This window comes from Ovis canadensis, chromosome 20, assembly GCF_042477335.2.
Source record: "Ovis canadensis isolate MfBH-ARS-UI-01 breed Bighorn chromosome 20, ARS-UI_OviCan_v2, whole genome shotgun sequence".
In the NCBI taxonomy this organism is placed as follows: domain Eukaryota; kingdom Metazoa; phylum Chordata; class Mammalia; order Artiodactyla; family Bovidae; genus Ovis; species Ovis canadensis.
Window position 1 is genome coordinate 21,915,311 of NC_091264.1, and position 25,580 is coordinate 21,940,890.

Here is a 25,580-nt window from a genome sequence, read left to right on the forward strand (position 1 = left end):
AAGTAAAGATATTTGAAAATTAGAACAAACTATTTCTTAAACATTTCAAAAGAAATTCCTGTGCATCAGAAAATATATAAATATCCCACAAGTGTGTGTAGGAGAAAAGGAAATATTTTTGGTCAATTTAAAAAAAAGCCTGCACTGGATCCTTGCCTTAACCATGGCACACAGGGCAAATGCCTTCTGCCCCACACCCTTTAAAAACTGTACTAAAATAGCATCAAAGGAATTTATAGGGAGATGGACATAGACATAAAAATACAAAATAAAGGGATGAAGACAATTCAAGATGAGAGGGGGTGAAAAGCAAACTAGACATGTGACAAAATCCTTGAAGCAAGGAAACAGATGAATAAAATGGCAGCAAATAAGAGAGTCAAAACAAAGCTGAACTTTAAGCCTGTGGAGTGAGCAGCCTGTGGAGTGAGCAGCCTGTGGAGATTAGGTACAGGTATCTCTGAGGGAAGGGGCTTCCCTGAGAGCTCAGCTGGTAAAGAATCTGCCTGCACTGTAGGAGACCCCAGGTTCGATTCCTAGGTTGGGAAGATCCACTGGAGAAGGGATAGGCTACCTACTCCAGTATTCTCAGGCTTCCTTTGTGGCTCAGCTGGTAAAGAATCCACCTGCAATGTGGGAGACCTGGGTTAAATCCCTGTGTTGGGAAGATCCCCTGGAGATGGGAACAGCTACCCACCCCAGTATTCTGGCCTGGAGAATTCCATGGACTATATAGTCCATGGGGTCACAAAGAGTCAGACACGACTGAGCGACTTTCTCTTTGGATATAAAGACAATTAAGTCCCCAAAGCCCCTCTTCTGGCTTGTACAACTAAGCAGGGGACTGGAAATTTCCTCCAGAAGAGCTGACTGTAAGACCAGCTAAAATCAGGGATGAGACCATGCAACCGGAAACAGGGAAGGGGGTCAGAGCTTGCTCCATGAGATCTACCCCCTTCTCCCTGCAGCCAGGTTTCTCAGCAAGAAAACAGACAGACTTACGGACACAGATTATACAAGAGGGAAGCCCCAGGATATTAGCCCCATTCAGGCACTCAGAGCTTCAGTTCTCTTTTTTAATTCATGTGCCTGAATCTCATTTAAACAAAGGCAAGGTTATTCAGACACAGATAAATAAGAGGAGGTGAAGCAGCCATAAAAGAAGAAGAAATAAACCCTAAGAAATTAAAAACTAATGCAGCATCAAGGTAAGAATCCAACAAAAGAGATGAAATATAAAGCTAGAAATCTCCCAGAAGGGACAATAGAAAGACAAAGAGATGGAGAGACAGAAGAGGGGGAAAAAAAAGGAAAATTAGAGGATAAGGTTGCAAGGTACCACATCCGACGAACAGATATTCCAAAGCCAGACACATACAGGCTGCAGAGCATAAGTTTCCAGTTAAAAAGGCCCACCACGTGGCCAATTACATGAACGAAACAAAACATACAGGAACACCAAAGAATATAACTCCAGAAATAAGATGATTCTAAAAGTTTCCAGAGGCCAAAGGGTGGAGAGAAGGGGAAGAGGTTAATAACAAAGGATTGGGACTTAGAAATGGCATTGGACTCAACAGCAACCTTGAAAGTAAGAAGGCAACAGAGCAATGCCTTCAAAATTCCAAGAAAACATTTCCAACCCAAGCTCACATACCCAGCCAAACTATCAATCAGGTAGGATGAACAAATAAAAGACATTCTCAGACATACACGGTCTCAAAAAAGTCACCTTCTTGCACCTTTCCCAAGAAGCCATCAAAAGGAGGAAGATCTGAGATTCAGAAACCAGAGAATCAACCAACCAGAAGGAGACAGAGGCTAAAACAGTGAAGGCTTTCCAAGATGGCAGCCAAGCAGCAGGTCCCAAGAGCAGCCAGTTTACACTGGAGAACATACAAGGGCTCTCAGAGGAGAGCTTGGAAAATAAAAAATAAAAACACATGTGAGGGATTATCTGACATGTCTGGAAGTATCAGGAAATTTACTTGGTGACAAATTAGAAAACGAAATACAGAAAACAAAGCAAGCAAAAAAAGAAAGTGAAAGTGAAGTCGCTCAGTCGTGTCCGACTCTTTGCGACCCCATGGACTGTAGCCTACCAGGCTTCTCCGTCCATGGGATTTTCCAGGCAAGAATACTGGAGTGGGTTACCATTTCCTTCTCCAGGGGATCTTCCCGACCCAGGGATCGAACTCAGGTCTTCCGCACTGGAGGCAGGCACTTTAACCTCTGAGCCACCAGGCAAAAAAAGGAAGGAGTTATTAATCCCAGAAAAAAAAATACAGAGTAAAAGAAGATATAAAGTCAAAATACAAGATTTGATTATGAATAATATTTATGCAGTCATAATATTTCAATATTTATATATTATTAAAGACAAATTTTATATTATGTCAGTATTGAGAGGATAGGAAAGAAACCTTAAGTGCTCAAGACTCATCTTCCACAGAAGGAAATCAGTAAATAACTAAATAGTATTGTGTAAAAATCAAACTATAAAAGCAAGCCATTTAGCAATGTGGAAGCAAATGTTATAAAAAATCCCAGAGCTGGGGGTTCTCAAAAGCAAGACACTGGAGTGGGTGAGGGGAGGACAAGAGATTTATGGGATTTAAAAAAAATTATTTGCATATATTACCTTGCTAAAAATAGAAATTGAATTTACAAAAGAAAACATCTCCACTGAGACAACAGGGTACTCCAAATGATAGTTATAAAGGCTGCCAACATTTAGTAAGCTTCATCGGTTTTTTCCTTTGGTAAAAGGGACTGTAACTTACATAATCAAAAAGAAGGCATCATCTTTTGGAAACCAATTGGGCAATACAAAACATAAAAAGTTTTCAAGTCCACTGACATTGTACCAATACTTTTGGGCATCTGTTCTTGCAATATAATTGAAAATAAGAAAAAGCAGCTATGGTGCACAATATGTCTCTGCATTCTTATCACTAGAAATGAAAAGCATATCAAATAAGGGAAATATGATTAGCATGTTATTAAGAAGTCAATATTAAGCAACCAACGATTACTATAAACACCAGAGAACTTCAAAGAGATTGACAATGCAAATATTTTAAAAGAAGACAAAATAGCAGGTACGTGATGGAAAAGCACATGTCCCGTTGAGAAGAGAACACAGGGGAAAGTTAGCTAAGAGACAAGGGAAATGCAGGAACAAGTTTACTTTTTAACAAAAAAGATATTTTTAAATGAACTATGAATCTCATCAAATGAATGCTACCAATTAGCTATATATAATAATGAGCGTGCTCAACAAAAGGACTAATCCTTTGGAGTTCTTCAATCATAGAGCTGAAATTTAATTTCTTAAGGAAAGATTCTGAAATTTCTTTATGTGGGTTATACTAAAGCATTAGCTGACACAAAAGCCATTCAAAAGAGTCACATTTGAATAACAGAGCTTATGCCAGTTGTTCAAAAGAGTCTGACAGTTTCATAATGCATCTATGTGTTTACTCAGCCATGAAAAGCTCACTTTGTTTTCCAGGAAAGCTACAGCACAAAAGCCATCACCAAATCCATACATTCGAGGACCGTTCAGAAATAACACAAGAAACCAAGTCAACCAGGGACTTAGACTGTCAGTGGGTAATAAGCTAGTTTTATGCCTGTGGAAATGACAAGCTTCAAATCCCAATGTTCAACAGAAATCCTAATTTAATCCTAACTTTAAATCCTAATTTCAAGCAAGCAAATTTAAGTTGTTTTGCATGTTAAAAACATCCTCAAAAAGGATTTGTCACAAATACTACTTTATTCAACTGGGGACACACAGACCAGATAGAAATGGCCCTATCCAACAGCATCCAACAGTGAAAACAGCGATTCCTCAATCCTTCCCTCATCATCCTGATGGGACCCTAATTTGGCATCCAAATGCTTTAAATCAACTACATTCTGTAAGAGAGACACAATATCACTAAGACTGCTTAAATTTTCAAGTGTTGGACTTACAGATAGTCATGGAGGAAAACTCCAAAATTGTATAAACCCTTCTGCCTTCTCTGGGATGAGCCAAGGCCCACAGGAACAATTCCCACGGCAGTCTTGGCAGGGCGCCTCGGCAGGGCAATCACGTGATGGGGCACACAGACACCATTCTTCAACCGCACCGTGTTGATTACAGCGCCCTGGCCCACACCGAGCACATTCTGTACAGTGACACGCAAAGAAACCCAAATTGCCTTGGCCTGCGATGCCGCACCACAGTCTTCTTATAGCCACCATTTTTCTTAGTAGATACAGAGTCTTTAATTTGGTTGAACAGCATGTTTCTTTTTCCCATTCTCCATTTCTAACAAGATTCTTTTTCCTTCTCTTGATAAAGTGTTAGTTCCTCTCCCTTCTTAGGAAATCAGAGTCTTAAAAGAGCTGCGTCCTCTGCTATCACCATATGGCCAAGGATCGACAGTCTCCCCAGACTTCCCTATAAAGTAGGGGAAAGATGAACCATTGTTGCAGACTCACCTGGGGGATGACAGTTTAAAGAATGGGACTAAACTTCTGAAAAGCCGTCTGACTCTGAGCTGTCAGGACACCAGATTAACTCACAGACTTCCTTCTGGGCGTCTTCTAGCCCTTCAGCTGGGCTTCCCTGGTGGCTCAGGGGGTAACCAATCTGCCTGCAATGTGGGAGACCTGGGTTCAATCCCTAGATTGGGAAGATCCCCTGGAGAAGGAAATGGCAACCCACTCCAGTATTCTTGCCTGGAGAATCCCATGGACGGAGGAGCCTGGTGGTCTACAGTCCATGGGGTCGTGAAGAGTTGAACATGACTGAGTGACTACTTTCATTTTTCAACCCCTCAACTAAACGCTGACCCCTTTCCACCCTACCTAAGTCTCATCACACCCCTGTCCCCAAAGACCTGAACTGCCTTTGTGGTCAACCAGCTTGGCAAAGATATTGTAAACCAATGGTTCTAATCTCCAGGTGAGAACAATCATGTTACAGTATCTATTATGTTTATCACCTGGCAATGTTCTTCACTATGAGACTTATAAAAAGTGATCATGACTTTATTACCCAGAAATTCTTCTAGGTATGTACTTTGCATACTTGTTTAAAGAAAAAAAACTTTCACATATATTATTCTAGTATATTTTATATATTTCAATGTGCTTGACAGAATTATTCATAATTGCCCAAAACTGTAAATAACCCAAATACCCATCAACAGTATATCTGACAGAAATATATTCTTACAATGAAATTTTTCATGGCAATGAAAATAAACTTACTCTTAGAGTACAGAGAAATCTAGAAATAATATTCAGCAAATAAAATCAGACACAAAAGAAGGAACACTATATTACTCCATTTATATAATGTAGAAAAATCACCAAAACTAAACTTCTTTGTTTAGAGATGCACACAGAGGTGGTAAAAACTATTTTTAAAAAAGGCAAAGAAGTGATTACTATTAAATCAAGTTAGCGGCTACTTCTAGTTGTGAGGGAAACATGGTCAGGAAGGGCATGACATGGGCTTCAGGAGTCCTGCCAATTCTAAACCTTCTAACCTGAGTGCTACACAGGTTTTCATTTTATAATTTGTTGTGAGCTGGATATGTATGCTTTTATGCACTATTAATATATGTGTTTTATTTCACAGTAAGAGAAGTTTTAAAAGTTTTAAACTACTGATTAATCAGAGAGAAAAAAATGCCAGACAATTGGGACTAATGACATCAAATTCTTCACCTTGACAGAGGTGATGGTAATGAAAAGCAATGACACTATGTCTGGAGGAGGAGAAATGAAAAGGCCAACAGTAACCACAACAGTAACATTAGAAGGATCATGCCACAGCCATTGGCCGTCACCCTTTACTGTGGGAGTCTCTGCGCCCAGCAGTGAGTTAAGGACTCCACTTGGATCATACTCTGTAGTCATCTCAACATTGCTACAGAGCTAACATCTATATAGAACGGTCACTGCTGCACAACAAACCATCTCAAACTCAGCGACTCAAGAGCAACACGAGTTTCTGAAATTTCTCACATTTCTGTGGGCCTGCTGTTTTCACTTGAGCTCACTCATGCACTTTCACTCAGCGAGCGGCTCAGAGGGGCAGGAAGACCACCACCCCGGCCTCAGCTTATGGTTTGCTACTTGGGCCAACACCCAGCTGGAGCTCCTCCGCTCTCCACAGGCCTCTCTCCTTTGCCATATGATCCAGCGGCTCTTGGACCGGCATTCAAAGGGGGCAGAGTCCGGGAGGACTCTCAGAGCCAAAACCGTGAAATCTGCACCATGTCACTTCTGCCACAGTGAGGGGAATGAGGAAATAAGTCTCCACCGGTAGATGGAAAGAGCAGCAAAAATCACGCTGAAAAGAGGCTTGGAAGGGGTGAAATCTGGTAGATTACATGATCTACTGTAAAATGAGGTGGGGGCCTCAGGGGTACCACAGAAGACCACGTATAAAAACCAGACGGACTATCCTATAGAACTCTATGATTCACCCCGGAGTAACGAGTTTTCCAAAGGAAATCTAAACAGAAAATGTAATAATATACTGGATAAAGTTGGTTAAGACGTGACTTTTAACACGTGAGAAAGTTAAAGGGAAAAGACCCAAGAAATATTCACAGAAGAATAAAAAGATCCATTAGCTAAAGCAGAGAATTCAAAGGATCATAGCTCACATCCAGAATTTGAATTTGAAAGGGTTTCAGCAAACACTCAAAAATAAGAACTACTGACGAAACAAGTGTTAATAAGATACTTTTTCTACTATGTTTTGGTAAAGAGGTGTGGAATGGGAATGTCCCCAGGGGAATCACTTGACTTCCCTGGTCCTCTGTTTCTGTAAAAAATAAGCATTAAATGATCGAAGGGCTCTTTTTAGTTCTAAAAATGTTAGAACTGCATTTCAAAATATCTTCAATGTACCATAAAAAACATGACAATCCTATTAGCCCACAATATAACAAGCATGCACTTAAAAACGAATAAAATTACAGAAAGTAGATTAGTGGTTGCCTAGGAAATGGGAAATGACTGCGAAGGGGTATGGGGTTCTTTTGGGGGAGATGAAAACATTCTAAAATTAATTGTGGTAATGGCTGCACAACCCTGCGAATATACTAAAACCACTGAATCGTGAACTTTAAGTGAGGGAATTGTATGGCCTGTGAATTACATCTCAATAAGGATGTCAAACTGCACACAGAATTGACAGATGCTGATAAAGAAGGAATCCCCCTTGATCAAGAAATACTAAGCCAGGAACCCAACCAGTCCATCCTAAAGGAGATCAGTCCTGAGATCAGTCCTGAGTCCTGAGTGTTCATTGGAAGGACTGATGTTGAAGCTGCAACTCCAATACTTTGGCCACCTGATGCAAAGAGCTGACTCACTAGAAAAGACCCTGATGCTGGGAGATTGAGGGTGGGAGGAGAAGGGGACGAGAGAAGATGAGATGGTTGGATGGCATCACCGACTCAATGGACATGAGTTTGGGTGGACTCCGGGAGTTGGTGATGGACAGGGAGGCCCAGCGTGCTGCGGTTCATGGGGTCGCAAAGAGTCAGACACGACTGAGCGACTGAACTGAACTGAACTGAACCGAAGCTAGGTACCCACACCTTTTCATTTAATTGAAGTGTAGCTGATTTACAATGTCATGTCAACTTCTCGTGTACGGCAAAACGACTCAGTCACACACACACATTCGTGTTCTTTTTTGGACTGGTTTCCATTAGTTATTTATTAAAAGGTTCTGAATATAGTTCCCAGTGCCAAACAGTAGGTCTCTGTTGTTTATCTAGTTTATGTAGTTTGTATCTGCTAATCCCAAACTCCTAATCTATCCCCCCTCACCACCCTACTTTCCCTGTTGGCAACTATAAACTTGTGTTCTGTGTATGTGAGTCTGTTTTTGTTATATAAATTAAGTTCAACTGTCTTGTTCTCTTAGACTTCACATATAAGAGATACCATGTCTCTTTCTCTGTCTGACTTCACTTCTGTAATCTCCAGGTCAGTCCATGCTGTTATAGAGTGGCATTATTTCCGTTTTTATGGCTGAGTAGTATGCCACTGTATACATGCGCCACGCCTCCTTTATCCAGTCATCTGTAGACGGGCATTTAGGTTGCTCCGTGTCTTGGCTATTGTAAGAAGTGCTGCTGTAACCATGGGAGTGCAAGTATCTTTTCAAATTAGAGTTTTCCTGGACATTTTTATTTCACTGGGCTTCCCAGGTGGCTCAGTGGTAAAGAATTTGCCTGCCGATGCAGGAACCACAGCAGATGCAGGCTCAATCCCTGGGTCAGGAAGATCCCATGGAGAAGGAAAGGGTGACCTACTCCAGTATTCCTGCCAAGACAATCCCACGGACAGAGGAGCCTGGAGGCCTACAGTCCATGGGGTACATTGCTACATGTGCCAGTGAGGGCAAGTTTTTCATCTCCAGTTCACTGATGAGGAAACAGATTTCAGCAACATTACACAGCTTCCAGATGCTACTACCAGTTAATAACATTCTTTCAGGAAAATTCCAAGGCATGCCCACGTTGGAGAATCACAAAATAATAAATTCTCAGGTAACTGGCAAACAAAAAACATCAGTGAAACTATATTCTAGTGAGCAAAGTGAAACAAAGTCCCGGGACGTGGGAACTAGGGCTGGGTCATACTACAATGCTGCCAGTGCTGTGGGGAAAGAAAACAACACACTGAGGGGCCCGCATGGCAGTCCAGGCACACAGACCAGGTGTGAAGGGGAAGAAATCCAGACAGATGGAAAGAGATTACCTTCTGGGGGCACCTGGGCCTGGAATGCTAGCTCCAGATAAAGCCTAAGGCCAGGGGAAAGGCTGAAAGACAGGAAACCAGTACACAGAACTGGGACCAGTTCAGTTCAGTCGCTCAGTCCTGTCTGACTCTTTGCAACCCCCTGGACTGCAGCACGCCAGGCCTTCCTGTCCATCACCAGCTCCCACTGCTTGCTCAAACTCATGTCCATTAAGCCGGTGATGCCATCCAACCATCTCATCCCCTGTCGTCCCTTTATCCTCCCGCCTTCTTCATACAAATCTACAGTATGTCAGAGCAAAAGGGACATGTCCATAAAGAAAAAGCTCGGTCTACTTTAGGAGGCAAAGGAGGAAACATCCCCCGCAGCAGGGCAGCCCTGGCAGATTTCAAAAAAGACTTCCCACACTGTCTGTTCAACTGGCAATTCAAACTCTGAACGATTTTTAGATAGACATACGATGAAATTCAAGAGAGTCAAGAATTTAGAACGCTGATTCACAAAATGGGAAGCTGATGTCCACGCCCCACTGCCTGGACCAGTGCACAGATGATAAACATGAAATGAGATGAAAGGTTCAGTCGCTCCAATAACACTAGCCGCCCTCTCTATAACGAAAAGCAGGAGAAATCTATTTCCCTGCTCACTGATTCGTCCATAAGACAAGTAAGTGGAACAGACCACAGGGAAAAAAGTCTCCTGTTCTAAAACAAATGTTTCAATCAGTTCCTGACTGAGTGGCACAGGTCCACGTTCTTCAGGCAACAAAGAAGAGTGCGTGTTCTTCTCCTTGAGTGGCCCCAGAAGGTCACAGGTAAATCAAAGTTCAGAAAAGCAAACGAGCTTCCCACTAGAGCTGGCCTGCATACGTGAGCGCTTACAACAAAGGTGTTTACTCCACTTGGAATATTTCTCTTTCCAATTTTTCTGTCTCTGGTCTCTACTAACCATTTTACCCTCTCTTATTTGCTAACAAATTTTCACATTTTCAAGGTGCTTTCATTACATTATCAAGCTGGCGTCATGAATGAACAGTAAGGAGGTACGAACGCCTCAAGGGTGTACCCTCGGTAATTAAAATAGCTCAGGTGTGAATCACTGTGAGAATCATAAAACGGGGAATGCTTCATTTATGGTGCTATGATCAGAAGTCTGTGGATGAGGATGGAGAGGTATTGGCAACGGTTTGGAGAAGAGAAACATTCATCGAGAGTACGTAGTTCTCCTGTGCTGAGAACCCTATTGAGGGAAAGCCGTGGGCACTGGCGGGCAGGCTGGTGGCACAGAGAGAGGAGGGACGGATGTGGACTGAGCAGGAGAGGGCCAGCGTGGGAGGATCAGATACCACAGCAAGAAAGAGATGTCAACCTGAAATCTAACAAAGGGGAAGGATTAAATACAGGCTGGTTAAGTAATGAGTTACTGCATGACCATTAAAAATGTTTCTATGCTATGCTATGCTATGCTATGCTAAGTCGCTTCAGTCGTGTCCGACTCTGTGCGAGCCCAGAGACGGCAGCCCACTAGGCTCCTCTGTCCCTGGGATTCTCCAAGGCAAGAATACTGGAGTGGGTTGCCACTTCCTTCTCCAATGCATAAAAGTGAAAAGTGAAAGTGAAGTCGCTCAGTCGTGCCTGACTCTTAACGACCCCATGGACTGCAGCCTTCCAGGCTCCTCCGTCCATGGGATTTTCCAGGCAAGAGTGCTGGAGTGGGATGCCATTGCCTTCTCTGAAAAATGTTTCTAGAGAATATTTAATAATATGATAAATCTGTGTGTTCTAGGACTATGAAAAAAATGCAAAAGTATATAAACTGTATAATGCCTGTTATGCTAAAAAAGTAATGCTGAGACTTACTTGGTGGCACAGTGGGATGAGACTCTGCCTGCCAACGCAGGGGACATGGGTTCGATCCCTGGTCTGGGAAGACTCCACGCACCAAGGAACAACTAAGCCTGTGGACCACAACTACTGAGCCCGTGTTCTGGGGCCTGCAAGCCGCAACTACTGGGCTCAAGTGTTGCAGCCCCCGAAGCTGGCGCACCTGGAGCGTGCTCCACAGCAAGAGAAGTCACCGCAGTGAAAAGCTCCACAATGAAGAGCAGCCTCTGCTCACCGCAATTAGAGAGCGAACACATGAAGCCACAAGGACCCAGCACGGCCAAAAATAAATGATCAATTTTTTAACGCAAATACTAATTTTAGGGGAAAAAACCACTTTAAAAAGTTAAATCTGAAAAAAAATAATTTTAATTCAGTGAATAAGGACCACTCGGCTGTGGGGTACCGATGTTTTGTACCATAAAAATCCAAAGCCTATTTATCTGAAGGAAGAGTTGATTTTCCTTTAAACTTGAACTGACTTCAAGCAAAACTTGAAGGGAAGGCACTAAGACCAGCTTACGCACCAAAAAACAGCTCTTCCAACAAGAAGTCAAACAGATAATCAAATCAGATTATTAAAGTGGTCTCGTATTTTGACACAGGATTTTGAATAAGGTTGAATTTTTCACACATTGTACTCAGGAAGGCATTACGTGACTCAAGTGGAATAAAATCCTGTTTCGGGGACGTTTTGTCTTGGATTCAATACAACTCTTCCAAGCTAACAACAGGAGCAGGCACTACACAGAACCCACGCACAGGGTTCTGAAGTGGAGGAAAAGACGTCAACAGACGCAGTCCTTACTCTCAGGAGACGCCCAGGAGTTGACACAAACAGTAGTTAAAACACAAGGGGGAAAGTGGAATCATCACAAGTGAGGCTCAAAATACTGTGAAAGGATAATAAATGTCTTGTCTTTAGCTACACCTGATACGCTTCTTTAGGTTAAAAAAAAAAAAATCAGGCTTATTTTATGGTCAATCACACCACACCAGTAAGATCAGTAAACACGGGTTATTCAGAAAAACTATTAGGAAGACATGCTACATTTTCTCAAGAAATATACCAACATTTGGATCAATGCTCTGCGTTCTTCCAGGCTCAACTAAGAAAAGATACAGGCAACACTAAAGAAGGCCCATCCTGGATGAACAGAATTCTGCCAACTGCCGACTCGCTGACGTTTTCTACCTCCTGAAGTAATAAACTGAGAGCACCCTAGCCAAGGGTTGATCTTTCCAGATAGCGAGCAAGAACTGGAGGAATCCAGTCACCGATGAATTAATAGCACGCTATTAACTCTGAGTTACCAGATCACAGTCACTCAAAACTCTGGGCAAGAGTCTCTTTTGCTAACCACAAAACTCATCAATACCTCTGTGGCTTGATATCTTTAGAATAATGACAGGCCTAATTTGTGAGTCTTTTTCTATATAATCTGAACGAATCAGACTGTATTGCATCATTTCCCCTGAATATTCAGCAGTGTTCCCAGTGAAATCACACCACCAACTCCACGGTGTCCCAAACCAGCCTGGGTCCCGAGGCGGAGGAAGCGTCCATTAGAGAAACCTCACAAAGACTCCAAGCCCTTCCACATAGGAACTTTTATTTGGAGATACCTCACTGTGAAAACAGTCATCGCGTGACTTTTTGTTACAACAGACGCAAAATATAATTGTTCACATGAATGTCAGTATAAAACCATGTCTTGGATTTGAAGCCTGAAGACGTGTGAAGGTCGGCACAGCACGTCCTGGACTACTGGGCACTATCTGCTGAGTGCCCTCCATGCCATGCTGACCTTCAACTGAGAAAGGGAGCCCTTGGTTTGGTCTCTGGTTGGCAGGAGAGCCTGTGTTTGATCCGATGCTGACAGGGGTGGAGGGGGCTGGGACAAGACTCTCTGTTAAGGACAGAGAAGCTGTTGGGATGCCCAAAGGAGGAGATGCAATGAAAAGGTGCACAGAACATTTGATTACACGGGAGGAATTTTTAAATGTCTGTCAATGTGACTGGAAATAAATCAAAACGGAAGAATGTCCCCTAACCTTCTAAGGTGACATGTAACGGCAGTTTTGATGCACACTAATTATAAGAGGTAAGAAAAGGACTTTGTCTCTTATCCTCAAAAACACTGGAGATGATCACACTGTTGTAAGCCACTATCGAGAGATTTCTGGGGCAGTGGGGGTAACCAGTAAATTTGACAGATGCCCAGAATCCATGTTTTACGAGCTGCTGCAGGGCTCACCCCCTGCAAACATTTTCTAATATATTCTAAATACAGTCTGTAATCACAATTCAAAACTAAAATTTCATAATTCAGGAACTTCAGTATGAGTGTCTCGCTCCGCCTAGACAGGCTCGGGTTCCCAAGTGCGTCTAGCTCCTGTGAGAGCGGCCTGGCGTCTTCAAAGGAGATCCTCTCTCGTGTTCAAACTTCTCACACACAGTAAATGCACTTTGCTTCCTACTGGCTGCCCCGACAGCTAAGCGAGAAGCAAGATGGAAAAAACCAAGAGCAGATTCCCTAGCAACTCCCAAACAGTTACGCAAAAACACGACGGAGCTCCTGCCCATCCCGGCGTTTCAGCGCCACAGACTGAACAGATACTAAGTTCCAGTGTTAATCCAGATGAAGAACCACAAACACAAGGCCTAATTTTGAAAACTTTCTGAATCACCCTACTGTAAGGAACAAGAGAAACCACTAGTGTCCCCCAGAAAACACTCGGCCCCATGGTCTCCATCTAAGTAAACGCTTTGCGTGGGGAGAGGGCGGGCAGAGCTCTCTCCCAGCCACTTCTTCAGGCTGTGCTTTTCAACATGCTTTAGATTTTATTTCTCCTGTTTGCCAGCAACCTTGGTCAGAGGCCACGCGACGTGCCTGGCACTGGCCCAACATCGGGACACACAGCGGGGCTGGGGGTACCCAGGCCCCCCCCGCCCAGCCACTCCACTCATTCGGCCCAACAGTTAAGGACTTGGTTCTTCTGTTGCCGCCAAGCTCTGCAGAGAGGTCCTGGCAACTGCTCACGCTGCCAACCAGTCATCCCTGCAGGATAAGAGTTTACTCAGTGCATCACCTCACGAATTGGCAGAGTCGGAAACCTTCCATTGCAGCCTGTGACCAAAACGAACATTCAGGAAAAAGGGAAGTCCTGAAAGAATCCCAGAGTGAAGCAGGAGAGGCAGCTGCCTTCCTTCAGCTCCTGGACCCCAGGAAACAAGCAAGAGCTCCCAGGTGGCCTGCTATAATGGTGAGGACTACCCCCCGTAAGCTCCCGGGGCAATTTTCTGTGGTAGCTTCAGGGTTCCAGCAGGTTCTGTGCTATCACTTCCCCAGCCTCCAACTCCCAGCCCAGAGTCCAGCTTTTCATCCAGGTGCGTCTAATAAAAGGAGGTCATCCCTTCAGCCCTGCCGTGGGGTCCCATCAGCACCATCCATCCATTCTATCTGCACCAATGGAATCTGAGCCTGACCCGGCATCACCTTCTCTTTGGAAAGCACCTTTCGCAGCACTGCTGACTCCTGGCTGGCTACTCACTGATCATTTCTTTTAAGGTCAATCCTCTCGTATGCATAGGTCCAAGGGATTTAAAATTAAAATCCTACGTGATCAGAGTGGATTTTAAAGTCTAATTTCAAAAACTTCAAAACTTTACTTTTCACAAAAGTAACTCTAAACTAAATACAAAATGCCCCTAAGATGCCAGGTAGCAGGCTAGGGGCTCTATAAACATTGCCTCACTGGATCTTAAAAACCACCCTAAGCCCAGCAGCTACCAGTTCACAAATCATGAAAGTGCAGCACAAGGCAGCGACACCTGGGCCCCCTTACACAGGCGTCAGCAGCAGGGTCCAAACGCAGGTCCAAAGTCCCCACCTGTCTGCTATGATAAACAAAGGGTCAAGAAGCACTGTGGGGCCCCAAGTCTGCAGAGCTGGCTCCCCAAGTTACTGGCTGTCTGTGTGACCTCAGGCAAGCTGCTTAGCCTCCCTGTACCCCGGTATCTCCATCTGTAAAAGGGGTCATAACAGCACCCATCCCTCACTGAGCGGCAGTGACAATTGTATGAGCAAGTCCAGGTCAAGTACGCAGAACAGTGCTGGCCTAGGAGAAACGTTTGACAAATGTTAGCTGTAATTATCACTGCTATCCCTCCATAAAACACCCCCTCCTGACCGGGGTGAAGCCTAGAGGCGGATCGTTTCCTCCGGCCAGCATGGTAGCCGCACGCTGACAGGGACGGGGTGTCGTCCGAGCAGGGTCCCCACCCAGAGGTCGAGGGGCGCTCGCGTCAGAAGGCTTTGCAGTGTGATAAACTCAGATTGACTACATACTGCTGCAGTACTTTATAAACTGAAGCCAGTCATAAGCAATGTCCCCCGTAAAGGAGTAGCATCTTTCAAAGAGGAAAGAAGGCATGATCTTGGTAAATCTACCACTCAAACGTCAACAACTACACTTTGTTTTGCGACCTTCTGGTCTTTTTTAAAAAAAACTGTAGTAATTTATAAACATAAATGTATGCATTTAACTGTTTTTAAGTATACAGTTATATGGTGTTGGGTGTACTCACAGTGCTGTACAACCACCACTTCTATTTCCAGAACTTTCTCATTATCCCAACCAGACTCTGCACCCAGTAAACAATAACTCCCCAAATCTCCCTTTCTCCAGCCCTTGGAAACCATTGATCTGCTTTCTGTTTCTATGGATTTCCCTTTTCTGGATATTTCCTATAAATTGAATCATACACTAAAAAAAACATCCTATATACCTAAGCTACTAAAACTTCTCAAATGTAAAATATATAGATCCAACCACAGCGTTATGCCCTTGGATTATCCTGTTAGGATGCAGCTAGGTGCTACATGAGGACCACATCCATACATATCAAGACTTCTGTTATTTTCAAAAGCAGAGAAAGACCACAAACGAAAAGACATTATTACACATAAATCAACAGACTGCTGAGACCACATGCTTACAGGACCTGGAGAAGGGACCTTAGATGTTAGTTAACAAGTCCAGTCACCCCCAGTCTACTTGGTACTAGAGCTACTATCCAAATAAGGCAAGTAAATTCAAAAGCAGCTATTTCCAACTCATCAAATAATCCAAAACACAATAAAGCAAAAGAGTGAATGAAAACCAACCTGAAAGGGCTGGAAGTATTTCGGGGAAGCCTGGGGACCTCGGGAGGGCAAAGTCAGACGAGACTTCAGATGGGCACACGGGTGGGCGGGGAGGCCAGGAGGCCCGCCAGGAGGAGGGCGGAGCCCAGGCAGGTGGGCGGGGAGGCGGGAGGCCGGCGGGAGGAGGGCAGAGCCCATGCAGGCAGAGGCCCTCTGGGTAGCGGCCCCTACAGAGCCCTGGCCCTGTGATGACCAGTAGCGCAGGCCTTGGTGCTCCAGAAGCCAAAGGGATTCAGGCTCCCTGCCAGGGCCACTGCCTGGGAGTCTAAGGATGAGAAAGGAAGGCGGGCGAGTGAGGCACACTGCCCGTCTCTCTCTCCCTAGCCTTGAACCAAGACCACCCACCTCTCAAACAAGCCGCGTTCCATGTTCCACACGCACACCTGCAGGTCAGGGGTGGAAGCTCAGGGTACCCCTCATCTCATCACAGCTTGTCTGACCCCCAGGGAGCCTGGATAGGTCTTCTCGAAGCCCCCAGCAGCTGACCCCCGCTCACAGAACAAGACGCAAGCCCCAGAGCTACACAGTCTGGCTCTCATAACCTGGGCACCTTCTACTGACAGCATCATCGTTTTCTGTAGGTTGTGGCAGTTTGTGAAGTGCCTCCTCGTACCCCATGCCACCCACAGAACGGCCCAGGCAGCAGTCCATCTTTTGAACTGAACTCGAGGAGGACTACATGGTGCGTAAGGCATCCAAACCACCCCTCACACCCAGGCTCCCCAGGCTGCAAGTCTGACATCCAGTTACCCTCTGCCCGCAACTGCCCAGTGGCCTTTCTGACCTCGGTCCCCCCCACATCTGCAGCCCCAGGGAACCATCTGCTATGCGACCGGTCCCCCTCACTGTCTCCAACACCTTTCTCCAGCTAGGAACATGCCGCTCACCCCAAATGCCACAACCTCTCAGAAGTCTTTATGCCCAATCAATATCCTGTGATTTACCTGATGGAAAGGAATACGAAAAACAACATGCATTTATGCACAGACACGTATAACTGAGGGCTTCCCTGGTGGGTCAGATGGTAAAGAACCTACTTGCAATGCAGGAGACCCAGGTTGGATCCCTGGGTCAAGAAGATCCCCTGGAGAAGGAAATGACTACCCACTCTAGTATTCCTGCTTGGAGAATCCCATGGACAGAGGAGCCTTGTGTGTTACAGTCCATGGGGTCACAAAGAGTCGGACATGACTGAGCAACTCAGCAGGCATGCATGCGTGTATAACTGAACCACTTCGCTGTACACCAGAAATTAACACAACATTGTAAATCAACGATACTTCAATTTTTTAAAAAATTAAGTGCATCTTCTCCCACCACATATGCAAGATTTGAAACTTACCGCCATCATGAAGTATACATAGGAACCATACAGATCAAAGGTCTAAGGACAATGCCGCGCTCTTTCCCCATGCATGGTTACCAGGCGACAACGGGGACTGCAGAGGATGCTGCAAAAAGCTCAGGACGGAGCAACCAGCACAGCAAGAATGGTGATGAGCTAAAAGGGAGCTCAGATTTGCAGGAGCTGTCAAATGGCTTATGAGTATCTGAAGACCTGTCACATGGTGAAAGAGTCAGACTTGCTCAGTAAGGCCCAAGCAAAGCAAGAAAAACATCCCTCTATAATTGAACTGAAACATGGCAGAGTCCTCTGGGGACCCAGTGACTTCCCTGCTCAAACAGGCTAGATGACTGCTCAGTGTGGCTTCAGGATGGAATCAGATGGACTAGATGGGAAGTTGACCTACAAAGTACCTTTCTGACCCTGAGATTCTGCAAGTTCAACTTCCCTTGGGCATGTTCTTCCTTCCAGTCAAAACATACCAAGGTTCTTAGATAACAACTTGTGATCTGCTCTCTGGCTTATAATTAACTAGCCCTGGGGCTTCCTTGTGACTCAGCTGGTAAAGAATCCGCCTGCAATGCGGGAGACCTGGGTTCAATCCTTGGGTTGGGAAGATCCCCTGGAGAAGGGAAAGGCTACCCACTCCAGTATTCTGGCCTGGAGAATTCCATGGACTGTATAGTCCATGGGGCCGCAAAGGGTCAGACATGACTGAGCGAAAAGTACAGCATCTGCAAGAAGCAGCCAAGCCATCAGCAGGTTATCTGGGGTCAGAGTTCAGCACTCTAAAATCAAGTCATACCATGATGTCATGGAACTTCCCTGGTGGTCTAGTACTAAGAAATTGGCTTCCAATGCAGGAGACACGGGTTCACTTCCTGGTCAGCAAACTAAGATCCCACGAGCCGCAGGGCAGCCAAGCCCTCGTGCTGCAACCACTGAGCCCACGTGCTCTAGCGTCTGCTCTCCACGCACAGGAGAAGCTCCTGTGCCACAACAAAGACCCAGAGCTGTCAACAAGAACGAACATGACATCACACCCCCTGGTGACTGAGGAGGAAAATAAGCCTGATCAAGACGGATGTCAAAAACACAGCGTGACTTTTCACGGGAGTTGCAAGGAAGGAGATAAAGGAAGAGTCTGGCCAGACAGCATCAGCACTGGCTTCTGCGCAAGGATGCAGGCCGCAACACAGTAAGCTCTCCACGAAAGGACTATGTCCTCCCTCAGGAGCTACAAAGAACTTTAAAAAATACGGAATATTAATTGATTCCTATCCGTACTTTCCATGCTAATCGAAGGCTCTTGTTTTAAATCCAAAAATCAGACCTCATAAATGAGAACAGTGGGGGCTTCCCAAGTGGCTCGGTCGTAAAGAACTGCACGCCAAAGCAGGAGACATGGGAAAAAAGGGTTCAGTCCCTGGGTTGGGAAGATCTCCGGGAGAAGGAAATGCCAACCCACTCCAGTATTCTTGCCCAGGAAATCCCATGGACAGAGGAGCCTGCTGGGCTACAGTCCACGGGGTCGCAGAGTCGGACGTGACTGGTGTGGGTATCCGCGCGTGCACACACACACAGGTGAGAATGGCACTATGAGTGGGAACTGCTGCCGAGTCCAAACTCACACTACCTGCCTCGCGACCGGCCAACGATGAAGAGAAGAACAGTGGCTGCACTAGGAGAGCCAGCAGGCTGAGAGGATGGTGGCCTCCCGTCCCGAAGACCATCTCGCCCGAGTCAGAAGTCAGGCTTCCTTTGTACTAAAAGGAGAGGCAGTCAAGTCAAGCATTTGCTGATTCCCATCAGCCTCCAGAGGGATTCTGTCAATTTTTTCCTTCCTGCAGTCATGCACAGATGAGCTGGGAGCTGGTCAAGATCTTCCTGCCTGTGACCTGAACAAAGATATTTTAGCTTCAACACTCACTACCGGGGAGTCAGGGTTGCCAGAGATGGGCCATTATGTAGAATTTAAGCTTACAGGCAACATCCCTTTAGTGGGACACTTGTAACAGAACACACTGTCCTCCCCTGTTACAGAAGGCAGGTCCGGGTGGAGCACTGAGGCCGCAGACCAGGAGCAGGCTGGCCAAGGCCTTCCGGCTGCCATGACCTCCCCAAGGACCAAGGACACGGACAGTTCAGAGTCTGACCTTAAGCGATGCATCTGGGCGTCTGATCTCTCTGTACGTCGGTGACAGCTGAGCTGGAAGAAGCTCTGGCGTACCTCTCGCCACCGCACCTGCTCAAGCCCTTTCTAGCACTTGGGAGGCTCCCACCTAAACAGGGCTCAACCTTCCCCACTGCAGGGAACACCCTCACATCTCCCAAGAATACACATGTGGATTTCACGTCTGCCAGGTCAAGAACAAGAAGAATCCTTTATGTGGCCATTCTTCCTGCCCATTACGAAAAAGCACATCTGGAGAGGCCCTCGGATGGACAAATGAAGTGAGCGGGCATTCAGTGCCAGTGAGATTTCAGTACACAGCCAGGGACAGATGAGGTAGCCATTCGTCTGCTAATCCCGGGTGAACCTCGGAAACCTGAGCCAACCCTCCAGGACCTGGCTGCAGCTCAGCAACCCCCACATACTGGCTGCTCGTTCCCCAGCCACCTCTAGGAAACACACTGTCACTGCTCCAGGCCACTCACCTGTCAGCACACTGGAGAGGCCAGCAGTGTTCTGGCTCTCAGAATGCCAGAGCCATCTTCCTGATGAGGCCACAGCAGGGCTTGCCAGACTAAGTCTTGTCCTGTATCTCCCTGATCTCCACCATTCCAAAGGTGGGATTCACGCAATGGTACTTGTTCTGGCTTTCTGGGGTGGGGGGTGGGGCTTTATTTTAGGATCACCCATTGGTTTAAACACTCAAGAAGCAAGTTTAAACTGTTTTCCCTGGTCTCTCACTGGCATCTGAGCCTTTGCGGCTCCTGCATCCTCCGGGCTCCTCTGCAATTGTCCTCTCTCAATTGCTATGTTCTTCTTGTCAAGGAGCCGTATTCCTTACCAGCCACCTGACACTGGAACAGTGGATGTGCTGTTCCTAACAGGACCCAGAAATATACAGCCAGGGGAAGAACAAAGAGTAAACAGTCTCTCAATTCATGACAAGTGTGGTGATTATAATTTCTTTCACAAGTTTTAGTTCAAAATAATTACTGACAAAAACCTAAATATGTTTGATGGGCTCCATTCAAAAAGGAAAAGAACAGAATGCTCTCACAACATTAAAAAAAGAAAAGTTTTTTTTCTTAATGTTTTAAAAGCCTAGTATTAGAAAGCAAAGCGTTAACCTTGGAGTCTTTCCAAAGTCAGCTTGAAAGGGACCACTACAGTTACTGAAAAAGTTCCCCTTCATCACTATATTAAAGTGCAGGGGTCTGGACTTCCCTGGCGATCCAGAATCTGCCTGCCAACTCCAGGGACAGGGGTTTGATCCCTGCTCCAGGAAGAGTCCACACGCTGCGGAGCTTTTATGCTTGCATGCAGCGACTACAGATGCCCTCGTGCCCAGAGCCCATGCTCCATGAGCCGCCACCACAATGAAAAGCCCGCGCGCTGCAACTAGAGAAAGCCCTTGTGCAGGCCCAGCACAGCCAAAAACAAGTTACCTGGTTTTAAAAACAGAGTAGGGGTCTGCACAGAATCTGAGAAAGGCCACCAGGGCCCAACAACTTGGCAAAGACCAGAGAGCGGAATGAAGACGGAAAAAGCAAGTGGTGGCTTCTCAGATGGTCTTCGGGACCATCCAATAGTCTCAGAGTAACTGAGGATACAAAACGCACAGGCACGACCACAGAGATCACGTGGCCCGCAGGGGGTTGTGTCCCTAAACAGAGCATCTGGAACTCACCAAGGACTGTGGGAACACCTCTTAGGGTGCCTGGACCAATGGAGGGACGGGACGAAGAGAAAACAGGGGGAGTGGAAACTGGGGAACGATCAAGGTCAACTCAGAGAAGGCTGGCCGTGGGTGTGTCATCCACCTGCAGGGGGCACGAGGCAGGTGTCCGGCCGTGCGGCACTGCTGCGGGCGTGTTTCAGACACTGATGCTAATCCCAGGGAGCCGACAGTGTGCACAGCTCCACTCCAGATGCCCGCGTAGAGTGCCCTTATTTATAACAGGACTAGGAGCAAGAGGTTTCCATTTCACACCAAGGATGGTATATGGGACGGAAGTTCACAGGGGCTGAGTAACCTGCTGAAGGTCAGAAGTCTTAAATTCAGCTCCTGGCTCCCACTTTCTTGCCATTTGATGACACATTTTTCTTTCATTTTCGAGGCCCCAGAAACTAGCCAGTAAGTTTTTAAGAAAATCCAGTGGAAAAAAGATCTTTTGAAAGGCAGCCACAGTAGAGCTAATGTGCTAATCTAATGAGATTAAATTTAGCCCCAAGAAATGTGAAGTCTTGCATTTGATTCTAAAAAAACCTAAAATTCTGCACATAATAATGGAGATGTGGCCTGAATGAAGCAACATGCGTGAGCAAGACCTGTGGATGGAGTTAACAGAGCGTTTTATGCCCCAAACTATACACGTCAACCAAGCCCTAAGCACAATACAGGAGAAGGCAATGGCAACCGACTCCAGTACTCTTGCCTGGAAAATCCCATGGATGGAGGAGCCTAATAGGCTGCAGGCCACGGGGTCACGAAGAGTCGGACACTTACTGAGCAACCTCACTTTCACTTTTCACTTTCATGCATTGGAGAAGGAAATGGCAACCCACTCCAGTGTTTTTGCCTGGAGAATCCCAGGGACGGGGGAGCCTGGTGGGCTGCCATCTACGGGGTCGCACAGAGTTGGACACGACGGAAGTGATTTAGCAGCAGCAGCAGCAAGCACAATACGAATCCGATCGTCACGCATGCATTCTATGCTCTCAGACTGCATCTGTGAGCGTGTTCTGCCCATAACGAGCAGAGGAGCCCTTCTCTGCCTGGCTGATAAATCTCCCTTCAGACGTAGCAGTTTTTAAAAGAGCTCTGGTGAAATGTAACATCTCCCACAGAAGCACAACAGGGAAAATCGAGGAACGAGAAAGTTTTCATTGGAGCCCAGATTCTACAGAAGCGGGAAGGGACACACAAGCCAGAGAGGTGCTGGTGAGCTGCCCTACCCTCAGGGGCTGAGGCCCCACCACCCGCATCCCTTTCATCTGGCATTTATACTGCTCTGGTCAAGAGCGGAGCTTCTAGACTCCTCTACAGATGTCTGAGCAGATAGGGAACCTCCTCAACCCAAGACTTATTTAGGGTCCCGATAACAGCAATTTAGACCTTTCCCTGGGACTTACTGCGCATTCACTCAGGAACATGTAGGCACTTCTGTGAAGCTGGGGGGACATGATATCTTGGAGAACTTTCCTAATCCCAGCAAGGCTAACCAGATAAATGCAAAGGGCAACCAAGAGGTATGCTGAGATGCAAACCCAGCAGACACCCCCACAAGCTGCCTGTTTCTCCACAACGCCCTTCCATTTGTCACCGTCACCACTGAGTCACTCTGTCACCTAACTCACCTTGCTGGTAAGACCCTCTGGTGACCATCAGACCCTGAACTACCCCTGGCTCTTGTACGGCCTCAGCAATCATTTCTTCTGGCCCTACAGAGCGATTACACGGGCGCTGAGCACCTCCAGACACTCAGGCCACAGCGGGACCCACCACGTGCATGCTGAGCAGGAGCTCCTGCCCTGGGTGACTCAGACCCTAGAAGATAAGCGCACTTGCGCAATGAGATTAGGCAAGGATTTGAGTACCCATTTCCTAGAAGTGAAAGGAAGGAGATTTGACAAATCACTTCAATGACCGTGACACCTGTTCCAGGGAAGATCCCAGGCATACTGTTGAAAATCAAGAAAAGCAAACTCAATTTAGAAAGCATTTGTGACTTGATTCTCCCCTCCCCGGTCTTTCTCTGCACTCATAACATCACACGTAAACAGACAAAAGCACAGCCACACACGGAGTTTCTCATTATTTTGTAAAAAGGAGATACTGGACGATCTTCTCTGCATCTTTCTTTTCTTAGATAAAAATACATCAAGAAAGTTCCTCCAGACTACTTAATAAAGCACCGCCTCCTCTCCGTAAGTGTATCGCAATCTATTCAATCACTTCCCTGACAAGCCTTCACTGTGTTTCCTTTTCCTTTTTTTTTTCTTTTTTTCTGTTCCTTTTCTTCTCCTTCCTTTTGGCCACTGCAAAAACGCATTAACAAAACTCTGCAATCTCTATCTTGACAGACTGGTATTTCTATTTTTAAAACTGAATGCCAGAGCTGGAATTGCTGGGCTTGGCTTCCAGTTTTCAGAAAGAGTACAGAACGGCTTTCAGAAAGGCCCCGTCACTCATATGTCCACCCCTGCCCTGCCTCCCAAAGGAAGATTGCTTAAGAGGTAATCGGCATTCACGTCCGCACGTGCACAGACTACCTCTGCTGCTGCTGCCAAGTCGCTTCAGTCGTGTCCGACTCTGTGTGACCCCATGGTCTGCAACCTACCAGGCTCCTCCATCCCTGGGACTCTCCAGGCAAGAACACTGGAGTGGGGTGCCATTTCCTTCTCCAATGCATGAAAGTGAAAAGTGAAAGTGAAGTTGCTCAGTCATCTCCGACTCTTTGCAACCCCATGGTCTGCAACCTACCAGACTCCTCTTGTCCATGGGATTCTCTAGGCAAGAGTACTGGAGTGGGGTGCCATTGCCTTCTCCGCCATCTTTGCTACTTAGGCTTATATATGAGATGCTGAGACCTCCTCTGGAAAGACACAAAGTGATAAAAGAGTGGCTTTCTCTGCTGAAGGGAAGTGCAGGCCTAGAACTTGGGAAAGAGATGCTGCTGTTCTTCTCTGTATACACGTTTCTGGTGCTATCTCAATGTTTTATCACATCCATACATTACTTATTCAAAATATAAAATGCTCCCTAAAATATTTCTAGACATTTCAAAAAAAAAAAAAACCAGAATAAATCCCAGTCCCGACCACAGAGCGCTGGCTGCCTCCAACTCAATGGTGTGAACTTAAAAAGCATGGAGTTTCATTCAACTCAATGGTGTGAACTTAAAAAGCATGGAGTTTCATTCAACTCAATGGTGTGAACTTAAAAAGCGTGGAGTTTCATTCCAACTCAATGGTGTGAACTTAAAAAGCATGGAGTTTCAAACCAACTCAATGGTGTGAACTTACAGCGCGTGGAATTTCATTCCAGCTTAATCTTTCCTTGGTCGCACTGGGGTTCAGTGGAGAAGGCCACTCCTGTTGCAGAGCGTGGGCTCCGGAGCACGTGGGCTCCGGAGTTGCAGCTCACGGGCTTAGGTGTCTCCCAGCATGTGAGAAGTTAGTTCTCTGACCAGGGATTGAACCCATGTCCTCTGCATTGCAAGGCAGATGCTTAACCACTGGGCCACAAGCGAAGTCCCTCCTAATCCTTTTAGAGTACCTCCATTACGCTAGATCCTTGCAATATAAAAACTGAAGACAGCCTCTCCCTTCCAGGAGCTGAGTCCAGGAGAAAGGCAGGCATTCACAATGCGGGGCGGGGCACGCAAAACCAGATGCTGGAGGGCGACGGAGGACCCCGGAGTTCCTGGGGTGGAATTCTGCACAATCACTACCTCTCACTGGAGTCAGGGACTTGAATCTTCTGAACCTTAGATGTGATTACAGGGGACTTTCCTCTGCCTTCTTAAACATTTTTTAATTCATCAAGGTTCCTGAAATGGGCATCAGTGTCATATTTGTAATCAGAGGCAGAAAAAAAACTACCCCCCAAAATCAATGTCCAGAATCAAAAATATCACCCTAACTAGAATTTTTTTAGCTTAAAAATGGAAGCACTAATTAAAATTCTGGCTATCTTCTCTATCTTAATCTATCACCATGAAATTGATGTGATAAAATGTTTGTAGAGGGGGAAAGAGCGGGGTTTTCAGGGAGCTCTCACACTGTTCCAGACGGTTTGGCACCCAGGAGAGCGTTCCCCAGATGCACGGATCAGAAATAACAGGAAGGAAGGGCGGGTATGTGTCCACCAGCCTTCCTTGACTTTCCAAGAAATAGTTTACAAAGAATCCCAGAAAATTATTGAAAACTTGAATAAGGAACTTCAACATATTATTTTTCTATTGAAATAAAGCCATATTCAAAAAGCACTAACTGTAAATTTAGCTCTACTTTGATTTAAGCACAAGCTGGAATCACGATTGCCAGGAGAAATATCAGTAACCTCAGATATGCAGATGACACCACCCTTATGGCAGAAAGTGAAGAGGAACTAAAAAGCCTCTTGATGAAAGTGAAAAAGGAGAGTGAAAAAGTTGGCTTAAAGCTCAACATTCAG

At 45.8% G+C, this 25,580-nt stretch overlaps 1 protein-coding gene across 1 annotated transcript in view; it reads right to left on the minus strand.

The window, feature by feature from the left end:
- The window catches only part of LRRC1 (leucine rich repeat containing 1), a 129,918-nt gene that overhangs the window by 83,662 nt on the left and 20,676 nt on the right, over positions 1 to 25,580 (minus strand). The gene's annotated exons all lie outside the window — the stretch shown is intronic.